A 13,887-nucleotide genomic window follows, 5' to 3' on the forward strand; every position below is an offset into this window, starting at 1 on the left:
CTGATTTGCCAATGCATAGGAAAATTATGCCCAAATACATAGTTTGCATATATTTTGAACCCTGATAGCACAAGAAATGCCACCTATCTTTAGGTTGTCAGCCCCTTGTAAAAATCCACTTTACCTTCACTTACATAAGCCCCTTAGGAAAATACCTGTCATCGTTCTGTACGGTGGAGATGCACCAGTTCCCCAAGTCAGTATAATCTGAAGGATAATACAAATATCTTGGAGGAAGAATCACATCTCTCTAAATTCTTCTGAAGTTTGAAGAAAAACTTTGAGGCTGTACAACCCAGGCTCACTATTAAACTTGCACAAAGTAACCACATTAACAGGTGATTACTTAGTCATTAACTCTGTCCTTAACAAAGACTACATTTTTAACTACATCGGATTTTATACAGCATTCCGTAAAGTGCTCTATGAGGATAGTAGATAACTGCACATACTTATTGAGAGCTTGCACTCTGTATTCTTTCAGTCCAGGTTGATTTTCTTAAATTGCTTCAATACTACTACTTCTAGACTTTGCTTCTTTACAATGCATGCATTTGAAATTTCTTTGATGTTATATAATCTTTTAACTATACAAGTAAACATTTTAAATGAAGTCTCCTTTAATTCTGTGTGCCTGAATTTCAATTCTGTTATAATACCTGTTTTCTCCATGTCATACAAGGTTTGGTACATTTAAATGAGTACAAGGCAAACATTATCTATAAAAATACATAACTATTGATGTACACACATATACACACACAGAGACAATACTTGCCATTACATTTTGAGCCTTTTAAGAGGACAGAACACTTAAGTATGGAAGTACCAAAAAAAAGGGGGGGGGGGGGCACAAAAATCCTGTATTAAGACATCAGTAGTGTTAAATAATCCGAAATTGCTACAGACAAACATTTACACTGGCATTTACAAGCATCCTAACAAAAAGTGTTGAAAAGGGAGTCTGGTTCAGAGATAGAGTTAAGAGCTCAAACCGCATCCCTTAAGCCACGTTATTTAAATGTCAGTTTGGGTGTACGCAAGGCACCGAGCAGCATCTTGTCCACTGGCACTCCAGGGAAGGTCTGACAGGACTGGGCTGTGTCAGCGCACGACGCCGGTACATTGTCTCAGCGATGGACACGCTACGTGCCAGCTTCCTCCACACTCTCAATATATTATTAAGTGCAATTTCGAACCAGCTCAATCGCAGAGCTAGATGTGACACACCAAAGCGCTTCTACGTTTATTATCTTAGCAAACAACATAGTGTTATAGCCCCTTACTGCTTCCTGCAAATCTGCAGCAATGATGCAAAGCAGCGTTTGTTTTAATTCCCTTTTGGAATACAAATGCCTGCCTTCATTCTGCCTGTTCCTAACCGAGACGCACTGTGGACAATAGTTTCTGAATCAGTGACACCTTTTCACACTGTTGGCAAAAACTGGGGGGGGGGGAAATAAATATTGTACTTCAATCCCAGAAGAAAGGGGAAAAAGAAAATTAAAAACACAAACAACCAAAAAAAAAAAAAAAAAATCCCCAACAAAAAAACCAAACCACAAAAGAAATCAACAAACAAACAAAAAAGAAGCAGCTTAAAGAACAAAGGCAACACTAAAACACGGTAACAATAAAAGAAATACCAGCGATCAGGGATGAGAATTAATGGGCAGAAAAGCAGCAGCAGCAGCACTTATTGCAGAGGCACAGAGAATCCTCTTTCCCTGGAACTCACGCAACTGATGACCTCTCCAACTGCTGAATTAAGCGGCTCCGGGAAAGCAAACACTGACTGCCTGGTTTTAAGACACACATCAGAAGTTGTCAACTCCAGTAACACAATTACAGGGGATGCGGGGGGAAGAGCTGGAAAGGAAGGGAGCGACAGAGCCAGACACGCTGCAGCTCCAGGCGCTGCTGCCGAATGGAGAGCGGTGAGGAGAGCCCTGAGCATGTAGGCGAGTAAGAAGTGAAGAGCATTTACCGGCAGCAGCAGCAGGTTGAGCAGCCCGAGTGCCTCACACCGTCTCTGGGAGATAACTTAGCACCGGTGCGGATTCCTCCACAGACGAGGGACCCCCCTTTCCTTCTCCTCGCTCTGCTGTCCCCTCCCGTCCCGTCCCTCCCCCGAGGAGCGGAGCGGCGGGAGCGGCCGCCGCAGCCTCCCACAGCCCCGGCAGCGGCGCGGAGGGGCCGCGGCGGCGGAGGGAGCGCGGGCCCCGCCAGCCGCTCGCGCCACCCGCGCTCTGGCTGCAGCCCCGCCGGCCCCAGGCTGCACGCGCCGCGGCCGGGGCCGCCAGCCAATCCCCGCGCTCGGCACCCGGCCGCGCGCGCGCAGGGCCCCCGCGCGCTACCAGGGCCGGGCGGCGGCGCGGTGAGGGGCGGCCGCGGGCGGCGGCGGCGGCGGCGGCGGCGGCTGGGTACCCGGTCCCTCAGGACCGCCCCCGCTGCAGCGCCTCGCCGCCGCGGGCCCCGCGGCGCTCTCCGGATGCCCTTGCTCCCTTTGACCGTCACTGCGCAGAGCGGGTGTCAGCGCATCGCGTCCGTCCCCAGGCGGAGCGGCCGCGCTGCCCCGGCCGAGCGCTGCCGCAGCGGTGCAGGAGCGGGGCCGGCCACGGGCAATGGGGGCTGCCGGCGGGCCGAGCCGGCTGCCGGGTGCCTGTCCCGCCGCCTGAGCGAGAGGGAAGGACGGAGGCCGCGGCCCCGGCCGGCCCGGTCCCGCCGGAGCCGCGAGGAGGCGGCGGCGCTGAGGCGGCGCGGGCGAAGGCGAGCGCGGCCCCTCCGCGCCCCGAACCTCCGGCCGCGCCACCTCCTCAGCCGCGGGCTGCGGCGCGGGGGGGACCCAACAGCGAAATCGCATCACGGGGGAAAACACGACGCGTTAGAACATCGCTTCCGTCCGCGTGCCACGAGTTAGAAACATTCCCACAAACTCCACTGCACCGCTTCGGAGCGGAGCTCCTGTAGCTAGCTATCATCTTCCCCTTCTGAATGACCTGGCCACGGGTGAGCCTAGGGCACCGTGTTCTGTACAATGCTACTTCCCAATACTGTGCAGAACACTTTTCTGTGAAGTGTAACTAAATGTTGACTATTATTGAACGTTAAATTTTCCCTCTCCCTTTGCTACAGATCTGTGATGGCACCAATGGTGCCCGAAAAAGGAGCACTAAAGCTAAGTATATCAGGAAACAGGAGAAAAGCAAACTCCTACACACAAGCTGATGTCAACCTATAAAACTTTGTACAAGATTCTTACCAAGGCCAGGAGGAAAGCAGCAGCTTCAATTAACCAGGATACAGAGGCAGCAGTGAAAAGAAGGCTCGGACATGGGTAATGTGCAGCAGCAGGGCTAACAGTGCTGCCGAAGCATAACATAATGTAGTGTCTATATTCCATAAAACAGAAAATCGGGGTGGAGAAATGAAGTAAACTAAGCAGACTGGATTACCTGTAGCTGGGAAAAGTGTACTGCAAATGTCTGATTAGAGAGAAACTACAGCAAAGTTAAAAAACTGTAGTTTTGTAACTGTCAACAAAGAGCAGGAGTTTTAAGGGGCAATCCAGAAAGCAGCAGGGAAGTATCTCAGCTTTTCAAGGTTAATTGAGAAGAGGGGAGAGCATACTGGTAGAGCTTGGTAAATTGCATGCAATGCTGTAGCTTGAGGACTGCATCTATTCACCAGGGTGAGGAAATTCACATAGCCCCAGCTTCTCCCTGGCCTCATCTTTTTCTATGGCATTTCACAGATTTCAAGATGTGTCCTTGTCTCAAATGCTCTGGTCTAAATTTCAGTGTAATATGCTTGGTGATGTCTTGATTCTGCAGAGAGGCTTCTGTACAGAGATACTGGGACAGTCATTTTACTGGAAATAATCTCTCTGCTTGAAAATACACTAGATGGGAAAAAATGAATGTTAGAGATGTATAAAAAAGATTGTTGCAACTAAGTAATGAGCCATCCCTATCAGGAGGAAAGACTGAGAATTACACTCAGCTGGGACACAAATCTTGTCAAACTGCATTTTGATGCAATGCAAGTTTCCGTGAGGAAGGTAATGGAATATCTAGAACAGCAATCCGTGAAGCACCTGACTTGATGCTTATGATGATTAAACAGAGATTAGCAAAATCCAAAACACTTTTAGTCCATGCGGTCTAAAGGTATTTGTAAATCTTCATCTCATTGGAGTATTTCTAGTAGCGATACACAGAATATTACAAAGCCAGTTAATAGACCAGTGATTTGAGAACAAATGGCTGATTAAACACCACACAATGAAGATCTTTTGCTGGCCAATCACGATGGCTACAGGTGAATGGCATGGACCCATCCATACATCTTGCAAAGGTGGCCTCAGTTTTTCAACAGAGCGATCGGAGTCAAGGTCAGGCATCTAGTGATAAGGAACGTGGGTTACATTTCAGGCTGGGGATTGTTTCTGGAAGGCAGTTTACAGTAAATGCATTAGTTTGTCCTGGTGAAGAAGTGAACTTTTGCTCTGGCTGGGATGGGTTAGTAAAGATGAGAGCTGTGAGTGGGTGGGTAGCAGAAAGAGTATCAAAGCAAAAACACACAAGTTACATGTCTAAGTGTCATAAGGAAGACCAATACTGGGAATACTGGGTTTGTGTCCATACTTAGGATTAATGATAGCTATATAAAAATTAGAATATCTGAGAGACAAATAATGTATATTTTAGAAGGAAAACCATGTCTTCTTCCCAAAGTGAGGATCCTAACAGAAGACAGGGAACCATGCTCTCTCTTCCTCTTGTTCTCTGTTTAAATTAATCTTGAGTTCTTTTAGGTGTAGTGATACAGCTTCAATGGAAGAGAGGTTTGTTCCCATCCCTTTAATCTGGTGTTAAGTGTATTCTCCTGGGAATGAGACGTGAGACTGAATATGCATGAGGCTGTGGAGAATAAACCAAATACTTCCTTTCTTGGGTTAGAACTCTGTAACTACTGGATCAGTAACTAAATGGTGACTATGGGCTACTCTTCCTCTAGCACGTTTTAAATCCTTTAGCTCTGTTTAGCCCTTTAGATGAAAGAATGTAAGTGCCTACCCTCAAGAACAAGTTCCAAGCAGTGAATCCCCCAAATGAATATGAATCTATTTCCAGACATTTTAGTAAAGTGCCTTAGGAATGGGACTGCAGATGTATCCCTATCCTGCTGACCATATTAGTTACTGCTCCATGCCCAAGATCCCTGTGATACACAGCCTAGCACCTGCCCGCTTTACTAGCTTCAGTCCCTAATGTCTTTGGAGTCTCTCTCAGTATCACCTTGTCACAGATCTGACTGACAGCAGAAATCGTGTCCACTTCCAGAAGGGCCATGGTTCTCTTTCTCACACTACTTTGAAAAACTGACCTTCAGTTTGATTTGAAAGGAAAGGAAAAGGGAGACAATAAAAAAGATCTGCAGTTTACTGAAGATAAATGCGAGATGCTTGTCCCTTTGCCTTTTAAGCACGTGTTTGAATTTTCTAACTTAGAAGTGCTGATTTTTCAATGTGTCTCTATATATCATTATTCCTTTGTTAATATCTGACTGCTTCACCACACACATTGCTATAGCTTGATCAAAACAGGCAGAATTAAAGACGTTTTCTGGAAGTTGATGCTAGGTAAACAGATTGTACAATGAAAGTGAAATTTTAATACTACAGCTAATTAAAAACTGGAACATTTTACCTATGGAATGTGATTTCTGTTGCTTGGAGTGTTTAAATAGAACTGAAAATCTTTCTGAAGGGTATCTTGCATCTCAAATGTAAGAATATGGGATTGCCTGAGTGTTGACTTGGGTGAAGTTCAGGTGAAGTTCGCTGCTGGCATTACACAAGAGGTGACACCAGATGATAAGCACAGGTTTTGCCATCCCCGTAAACTAGAAATCATAATATGCAATGATCCACCATACCGACATAGGACTCAACTCTTCAGAATAAAGAGAGAGCTTATCTTACTCAACAGTGCCTCTCCAATGCTTTAGCACATTGGAAAGAGGATTAATTTAATTGTACAATTTCCCACATTTATTATATATACAGGAATATCATGCACCTGATTTAGATGTCCTATTTTCATCCTTAATCCTAAGCCTGCAATTGCATAGTAAAAGACACATCCTCCAAGCAGGTAGTCTGGATTACAAAAAAAAAAAGAAAAGAATAATGTAAAAAAAGAACAAAAACCCCATGTGTGGGAGCATCTGTTCCAAGGAAGTAACCACACAGGGTACAGGAGAAATACCCAAGCATTGTGCAGTGAGCTACCAACAGAGGAGGAATGGCAAAAGGCAGAATTTTAACACACTGGAATTACCATCTTTGGTAATTCAGTAAATGTGGGGCATGTTTTACATTAAAATAAAGGAGTTTTTGTCACCTCTTGAATATTGCCAGAAGGTGTCTGTAATTTGTCAACCAAAGAGAAGAGAAAGGTGTTGAAATTGTACTAGTATTTTCAGGTTGTTTCCACTCCCTCCGGCCTTTTTTTCCTTTCCCTTCTACAGCCAGCCCATCTACCTTGTAAGAATTATAGCCTGTCTTTGAAATGGCTCAAATAGAAGTACCAAGCAGGTAGAAAGCGACTTGCTATGTGCTTGAACGGCTCTGAACAATTCAAAGCCATCAACAAGTTTGCAGTTCTGGAAGAAGAAGAGGAGGAAAAAAGATGGAAAGTCTTTGTAGGCAATACCTGCTCAGTGGAAAGTAAAGAAAATATGAAGACTTTTATAGGAACAGAATGTTGTTGTACTAAAAGAGGGATCATTTCTCTTTAGATAAATTGCTGTCTGCATACGAGCCCATTCAGTACACACAGCCAGGCCTAATGAAACTCTCTCCCCCTGCAAAATTGAGTAGGATAGTACCTGTCTGCCATGGTGCCCCTCTGCAGTATGCTCGAGACACCTCACACTCTGGACTTACATACCTACACCCCTTTTCCCCAACAGGATCTTCACTGACCACAAATATTTCAAAGGAATTCTGAAGAAAAGAGCTGCCAACTTATTGTTGAAGTGGATTAGTGCCATGTCTAAGCAAATGATGAGCCTTTGCTTATCTGGCAGATGAAGAGGAGAACTCACTGGGCTCTGAGAAGAATTTTTGTGTACACATTGTCCAGGTCTCAGGAAACACCACTTTGTGCGTGCTGAAATGAGGTATTGCTCTAGAAAACTTGGTGGGATGCACTGTTTCCACTGCAAACACTGTACTTACGTGCTAATCCTAAACCACTAGGATTCAGGTCTCTTACCTGCTTCTCGCCCATCCAGTTACTGGAATCATACTGGTTTCTAATACACAGATTCCAGTTATGGAATGCTGAAATCTGTATTCTCATTACTGTTGTAACATCAGTGGAAGAGACAGTTGTTGACTAGTTCTTAGTTTGGTTTTGCAAGCTGCTGACTGCTCTTGGGTGTCACTGCAAGCTGTGACAATGTTAATTCTCTTGGACTCTGGCACCACAGAGGATGAAAAGTCTCACTTATCTTCCTGCAGTAATTACTGAGAGGTTGTAACCACTACATTAAAGTATATGCTATAGAAATGCCTTTGCAGTTTTGGCCTGGGAGAAAATACTACAAGGTGATTGGAGTATTTTCTCCATGGAGGAGGGAGGTCAGGAGGACCTCACTAACTAGTGAGGACCTCACAGGACCTCACTAACCATGGAGGTCAGGGAGCATTCTGGTTAGTGAGTTCCCTGACAAAGCAAACTAAGGATGAAATGAGCATTTATTTCTGAAATCAGAAGTATTTTTCCTCAGCTCTGCATTAAGCAGTATTGGTGTGGGCAAGGTACACCACAGATACATAGTCTGTACACAGAGTAAGTGAGTCTAAGTTTGGGTGACAACACACAGACAGTTCTAATATCTAGGCTACGGGGCAGGTCAGTTAAATTGTTATAGCCACAAGAAGCGGTAAAACAATATATCTGGAACAATAAGCAGAGAAAAAGAAACCGGCAAGGTGTAATGGACACAGCAGCTATTCTGCATAATGCTGAAATTAATTCAATCCATACAAGATTTAAAGTCTGACTCAAAAGCAATTATAGGTTAGCAGTCTGCTTCAGCAGGAAGTATGTCAAAAGGTGCAGGCAAAGCATCTGCTGGAAGGTGCATGTGAAAATGCAAAGAGTGATCAGGGCAAGAATGCTGAGAACCAAAACCAAGTAAAAATATAAGTGTACAATATATAAAATAGGGCATGCCGTTTGTGACAGTTTACCTTGTAAGTGATACACTTTTATCCCTACATAAAATATCAATGCAAACCTCACTGACAGAATTTGTTCCTTTTAAATAAGACCACTTGGGAGACTGGGGGAAGAATTAGAGGGGGGAAAAGCCGAATTTGTTACCTAAATTAAATACTATGATATATCAGTGATCCTTTTAACTTTCATAAGCTCACTTGGCATTAGAAAATTAAACTGAACAATATTTTTTCATTTTCATAGTATGCAAGAATTACCAAGAAAATGAGAAATATTAAATAATAATAAACTAACATAAAATTCTCAGGATTGGATAACTTTTTCCTAAGAGCATAAGTTCTGTGTTATTGCATTGCATTCTTGGTAAAATAATGAAAGAATAGAGACTACACAACTGATGTTTAAGTAAGCTATTAAACAAATTTATTTTTTATTTTTACTTAGTTTAGTCCCATCTTTCATGCGTAACTTTTATGTTTTGTGCCTTCTTCTACCCTCTTTTAATGCAAAATATTTTCCTTGAAAAGAAGTTCCATACAAGCACACAAAAGTATTCACTTGCTTTATTTATCTTCTGACAAAATCCAACTCCCTTCAGGATCAGGGCCCCATTTTTGCTGCTGGCTAAACAAGATGACACAGTCCTTTCTCTGGGAAGGTCATGGTTTAAGTGCCTTATTTCCTGAATATCATATGAAAGAAGATGATGAACTCAGCCGTTATCAGCTACTTTGTGTGACAAAAGGTGCAAGATAAAGAGGAAGTTTTCATGCCCGATCTCCTTTCATTATCTGTTGTGTTAAACTGCAGTGAGCAGTCCATGAGTAGCCCAATATTTAATGCATTGGCTATAACAGCACTGGGCAATAGATTTATAAAGTGATACGGTATACACAGTTTATTTGCTGTAAATATGTATAATGCAAAGAAACATGTTAATTTATCACTCCTACCAGTAAGGACTCTTGCAGTGCACATAGAAATGAAGGCAGCTATAGAAAAATGGGAATTTAGAGTAGGAATTACATTTGCGGGGATGGATAATCTAGAATGTCTGTTTTAAGATTACAAAAATAATGTATTATGGCAATCGCTGACAATACACCTAGATTCCAAAACGTGTTCTTTTAAACTGTAGAAGGAAACAAAGCATAATAGTATGTCTATACGTTTTACAAAGTTGAAATTTAAAGTGCTGAAAAAAGTAAGAGAAGAGAAGGCAAGTAACCAGGGAACAATGAGAATACCTACTCACTAGATTAGTTTAATGGATGTTTTCTTTTCTGTTGTTTTCTTACTTTAATTTATATATCTCATTCTAAAAAAATGAAGTCATATTTGCTATATAAAATCTGCCAAATTAGTGAATTACAATTTCCTTCTAGTTTTAATGTCACTTCATTGTCATCCTTCTGGATTTTCACACAACTGTTTAGTTTGCCATGCTCATTAAAGACATAATTTCTCTGCACCCAAAGGAACTCGGCAGTGGCTGGTTAACATGCTACTACACCAGGGCTTACTAAGCAAGTGAGTCTCTTTTTTCCATTCTCTTCTGAAGACATATAGGTATACTTCAGTTATTTAAAATAATTGTCTTGGTGTTCTCACATGTTTCAGTGTAAAATACGAGAATGGCAGAACTTCCACACTGATACATGTTTGCAGAATTGACATTTGTGAAACTGTATTTATGTGTTCTCTTCATTCTCCTGTCCTATCAGTGTGGGAAAGGTTTGGGGAATCCTTTGTACTTCTCGTGTCATAAGCTACTCCCAGGCCAATTTCTGATCTTGGGGAAAAAAAGGTGTCAGTTGAGCCTGTCAGACCTTAAGTGACAGCGTGTAAATGGGATATAAAGGTGTCTCAAAAAGAGAACTTAAAACTCTCCCACTGTTTCCTTAGGAATGTGAAACTTAGCTTACTCATACCTAGATTACATTTTTTGTAATTATCACTACTGAAATAGTAAACTGAAACTCTGAAAGATAAATGTATTAAATGTAAAAACATGCACAAAATTAAAAAAAAAATATGAATTAAAATACATTTTTTCATTGCTAATAAGATTCTGTAAATGAAATTCACTCATTGAGTTCATCATAAACAATTTATCCTTAGAATGCTGCAGTCTCTCGGGTCTAATGACCTGCTTCACTTAGAGAAAGAGTAAAATTGGACGTTTCCAGCATTCCAAATAAATATGCCTCTAAATATAATAAAGAATATATGGCTGTTACATAAGAAGACACAATTTGTACTCATTCATTAATGCGTTCACATTCAAACTTCAACACATTTCTAACAACGGGGCCATAAAAAACTTGGTGCCTGTCCATGACACCAATTGTAACTACTGGTGTAATTAAGCTTGCCTCTTGCAATTAATCACCTTGACTGCCAACAAATAGTATATTCATCTTCATTAGTGTCCTACATGTAAGTCTTTCCTTTCTGCTATCCAGCAGAAGCCAACATCATGTTTGGCTACATGCTGAATGGAAATTCAGCTGTCATGTACACGGAGGCGCAAGCTGCCCATGCCATCAGTTACTCTGGAAGCGAGCTGAAAGCACAGGCCATAGGTGACACACACTGGTTTGTCACTGCGCCAAGCTGCACAACTGCCACACCACCGGCCAGAAGGATGAATGAAGTAAAACAGAGCACACACATTTGGGCAAGAAACAAAGTGAATTTAAGTGGAACTCTACACTATGGCCATATGAAACATAAGTATCCTTAAGGCTATGATTTTGTGTTTTCAGCTTCCTCATGTATTTTAATTAAAGACAAACAGAATTATGGACAGTACAAATTATTTTTCTCAAATGAGAAACAATAGAGGGGATGCCAGACTAATTTATTTGCTTTTGTTTGCATCTATTTTTCCATAATTATTTTAACAAATGAGTTTACTAGCAGGAATGTTTGGTAAAATAATGAAGCAAATATTGTTAAATATTGTGATTATTCACAGCAGAACCTATAAGTTATGTTTCTCCAATTGGAAAAGAGAAATATGTTGTACAACCTACATACCCATTGGAAAAAAAAACCTTGAATATTCAAAAAGCTCTACTTATGAATGAATTACAGACAAAAAATTATGCATAGATATTATTCAGCAAACAGTTTGAACATATACATCAGAAAAACCAGTTTGTTTGGAAAACTTGCAAACACAAAATGGAGCAAAGAAATTATTCATTATGAATTATTTGCACAGCATCTGTCTTACTTTCTCATGTTAATTGCCTCTGCTAAACCACATTTTCTCCCCCTCAGTATGTAAATTTAAATGATTTTGCATATTCTCTGAATACCCAGTAAATGCAAGTTTCATTACCTTACCGCTTATATCTTTTTTGTCAACCTAATTATACTAGAGTTTATATAATTTTAAAATTTGACCTACCAGCTTCCTGTAGATTGGAACCTCTTCCCCTGGAGTTTGACTATCACCTAGTATTAGAAGAAAAAATAAAATAAAATATTAAAAACATGCACATTACCTGCATTTGTGAAAGATCTTGCAAGGTATGTAGTAAATCCCACTGTACTTGTATATATATGTATATATGTATAGCTTTACATATATGTATAAAAGCTAGGGTTTGGTTTTAGTCACAATACCTTTAATGTAATTATCATAAATCTAGCACATGACCCACAATTGATTTCAATTAACAGAGAGAATTTTACTGACTTTCGAGAGCCTACACCATCTGTGTCCATACTGCTGTATCTTTCTGTGCTTCCTAGGAGGCACCATTCTAGATGCAAGCTTATACATCAGGCAGTTTGATTTTCTCTAAAAAGGTGTCTTTTTTCACTGAATTTTCTCTTTGATTCTTTGAGCAGTGACTCACATTGTCTCTTCAAGAAACACCACAAGAAAACATACACATTATCTCATGCCCTTCCTTTGCAATAGCTTCTTGCCACCAATAGAAATAAAAGTGTCTTGTCAAAAACTGTGCTCATCTTGGAAACTAAATGCAAGTTTAATCCTTCAGGCCTATTAACAGAAATGCCCCTCTGGCCAAATCTGTCCCACTGGCTCACTGAGAATGTCACCTAAGTAAAGCCTCAGGTTTGGTTCAACATTATCAGCATATACACTTCATTAAACAGAGAGGTCTGCAGAAAACTCTTTTTATAGCTCAATACTTAGAAGTCAAGCACTTTCTGTAGTACAAAGATACACTTTTCTAAGGGCATAAAACATTCTGGTTATGTACACTGAAGAGTACCACAAAATACATAACCCCCAAAATGTTTTGGGTTTTTTTTATCTATTTATAGATAGGTTACAAAACAATGTGTTGACATGGGTAGAACAATGGGGTGAAAGCGTGTTTGTTCATTTATTTCTGCTATGGGCAGAAACCTGACTGAGTGCTTAAAGGAAAAGTTTTGCAACAGCCAGTAGGCAGATGTTATTGGCTGCCCATCTCTACTGAAAATTCAAATTTCCTAGCATCTTAATGGATTACAACAGGGGAAAAGGATTCATGATAGAGTTTTATGATATAGTAATTTTGCATCAATGCGAAATTTCATTGACTCACGGTCTCCAGGTGTTTGTGGGTCGTAACACAATTTCTGTCTTAAGCTCCCAAGTGCATTATGGAAAGCTCAGTACAATTTTTTGCTCCTGTGCTGTCAGGTGACTTCTGAAATGAATGGCACCAATAAAATTTTGGGCCTTATCTTCAGCAACTCAATTTTTTTGTGTGATTTTTTTCTAGTATACCTTTAGGCTACAAAACACATCTATAGGGTTTTCCCCTCTACAGGATGTGTTGTCCCATATGCTTTAGCAGTTCAGTGAGCTGAGCTGATTCAAATGAGCCTTGAAATGTTAAATACAACCTCTAATATCAAAGGTTCTCATATCAAATAATTTTCCCCCTGTGGATCTTAGGGAGATTAAGGACTCAAGCAGGGTCTAAAATGTCCACTACTCACATCAGATATCTCAGCACTGGCTAAATTGTGAACTGTTCATTGAAGGAAAATACAAGCAAAGTAAGAAGTGCTGCAGCTGTAAACCAGGTGCAAGGGCATAGTATTATATCCACATGGCAATGAGTGAATGCTAGAAGTTGAGTAATTGTGTGACAGAAGCCTTGGGGTACAACCTTGAGGGGATATTTTCTTTGCAACTGGTGTAGAAATTAACTTGGGAGTCGGACAGTAAACTAACTGCAGTACAGCTGCGCTTCAGGTTTTCCCCCAGTCTGGTTATCTCAAAGCCCAGAGAAACAAGTTGTGTCTTCTTTGTTGTTTTTCTGGTTTTGCTTTCATATCTCTCAGCAATGTCTGTTCAAAGCTTTCTTACCTTTCTTTACTGCTGAGCTGAATTAAGATGAAGTATAGTTTGAATCATCCACAATACCAGCCCCCCAAACACTCCTGTACTTTCTGAATTGATGAACAGGAACTGTCAAGAAATCATCTGCCTCTTTCCTACCCTTTGCTTTGCAGCTGCAGAAGAGATACTTGGAGAAGATTCCTCTTTCAGTTTTACATCTTGTATCTGGTCTATTTCTGATACACCTGTGGGATGCTTGCCATCGTATGCAGGACAATCCTTCCAGTGCCAAGAGGCTGAACTGGATCTACA

At 41.2% G+C, this 13,887-nt stretch overlaps 1 protein-coding gene across 16 annotated transcripts in view; it reads right to left on the reverse strand.

The window, feature by feature from the left end:
- The window catches only part of TENM2 (teneurin transmembrane protein 2), a 689,309-nt gene extending 677,619 nt beyond the window's left edge, over nt 1-11,690 (reverse strand). For 9 of the 16 annotated variants that reach the window (XM_030503751.1, XM_030503763.1, XM_030503761.1 and 6 more), the window contains exon 1: nt 1,988-2,223. The gene's annotated coding sequence lies outside the window, so the exon portion shown is untranslated. Of the gene's footprint in view, nt 1-1,987; nt 2,224-11,673 lie in introns of those variants that run through there. The other 7 variants (XM_030503767.2, XM_030503766.2, XM_030503762.2 and 4 more) reach the window with 3 other exon arrangements.
- Nucleotides 11,691-13,887: the final 2,197 nt, after the last annotated feature.

Source organism: Strigops habroptila, chromosome 12 (assembly GCF_004027225.2).
Source record: "Strigops habroptila isolate Jane chromosome 12, bStrHab1.2.pri, whole genome shotgun sequence".
In the NCBI taxonomy this organism is placed as follows: Eukaryota; Metazoa; Chordata; class Aves; order Psittaciformes; family Psittacidae; genus Strigops; species Strigops habroptila.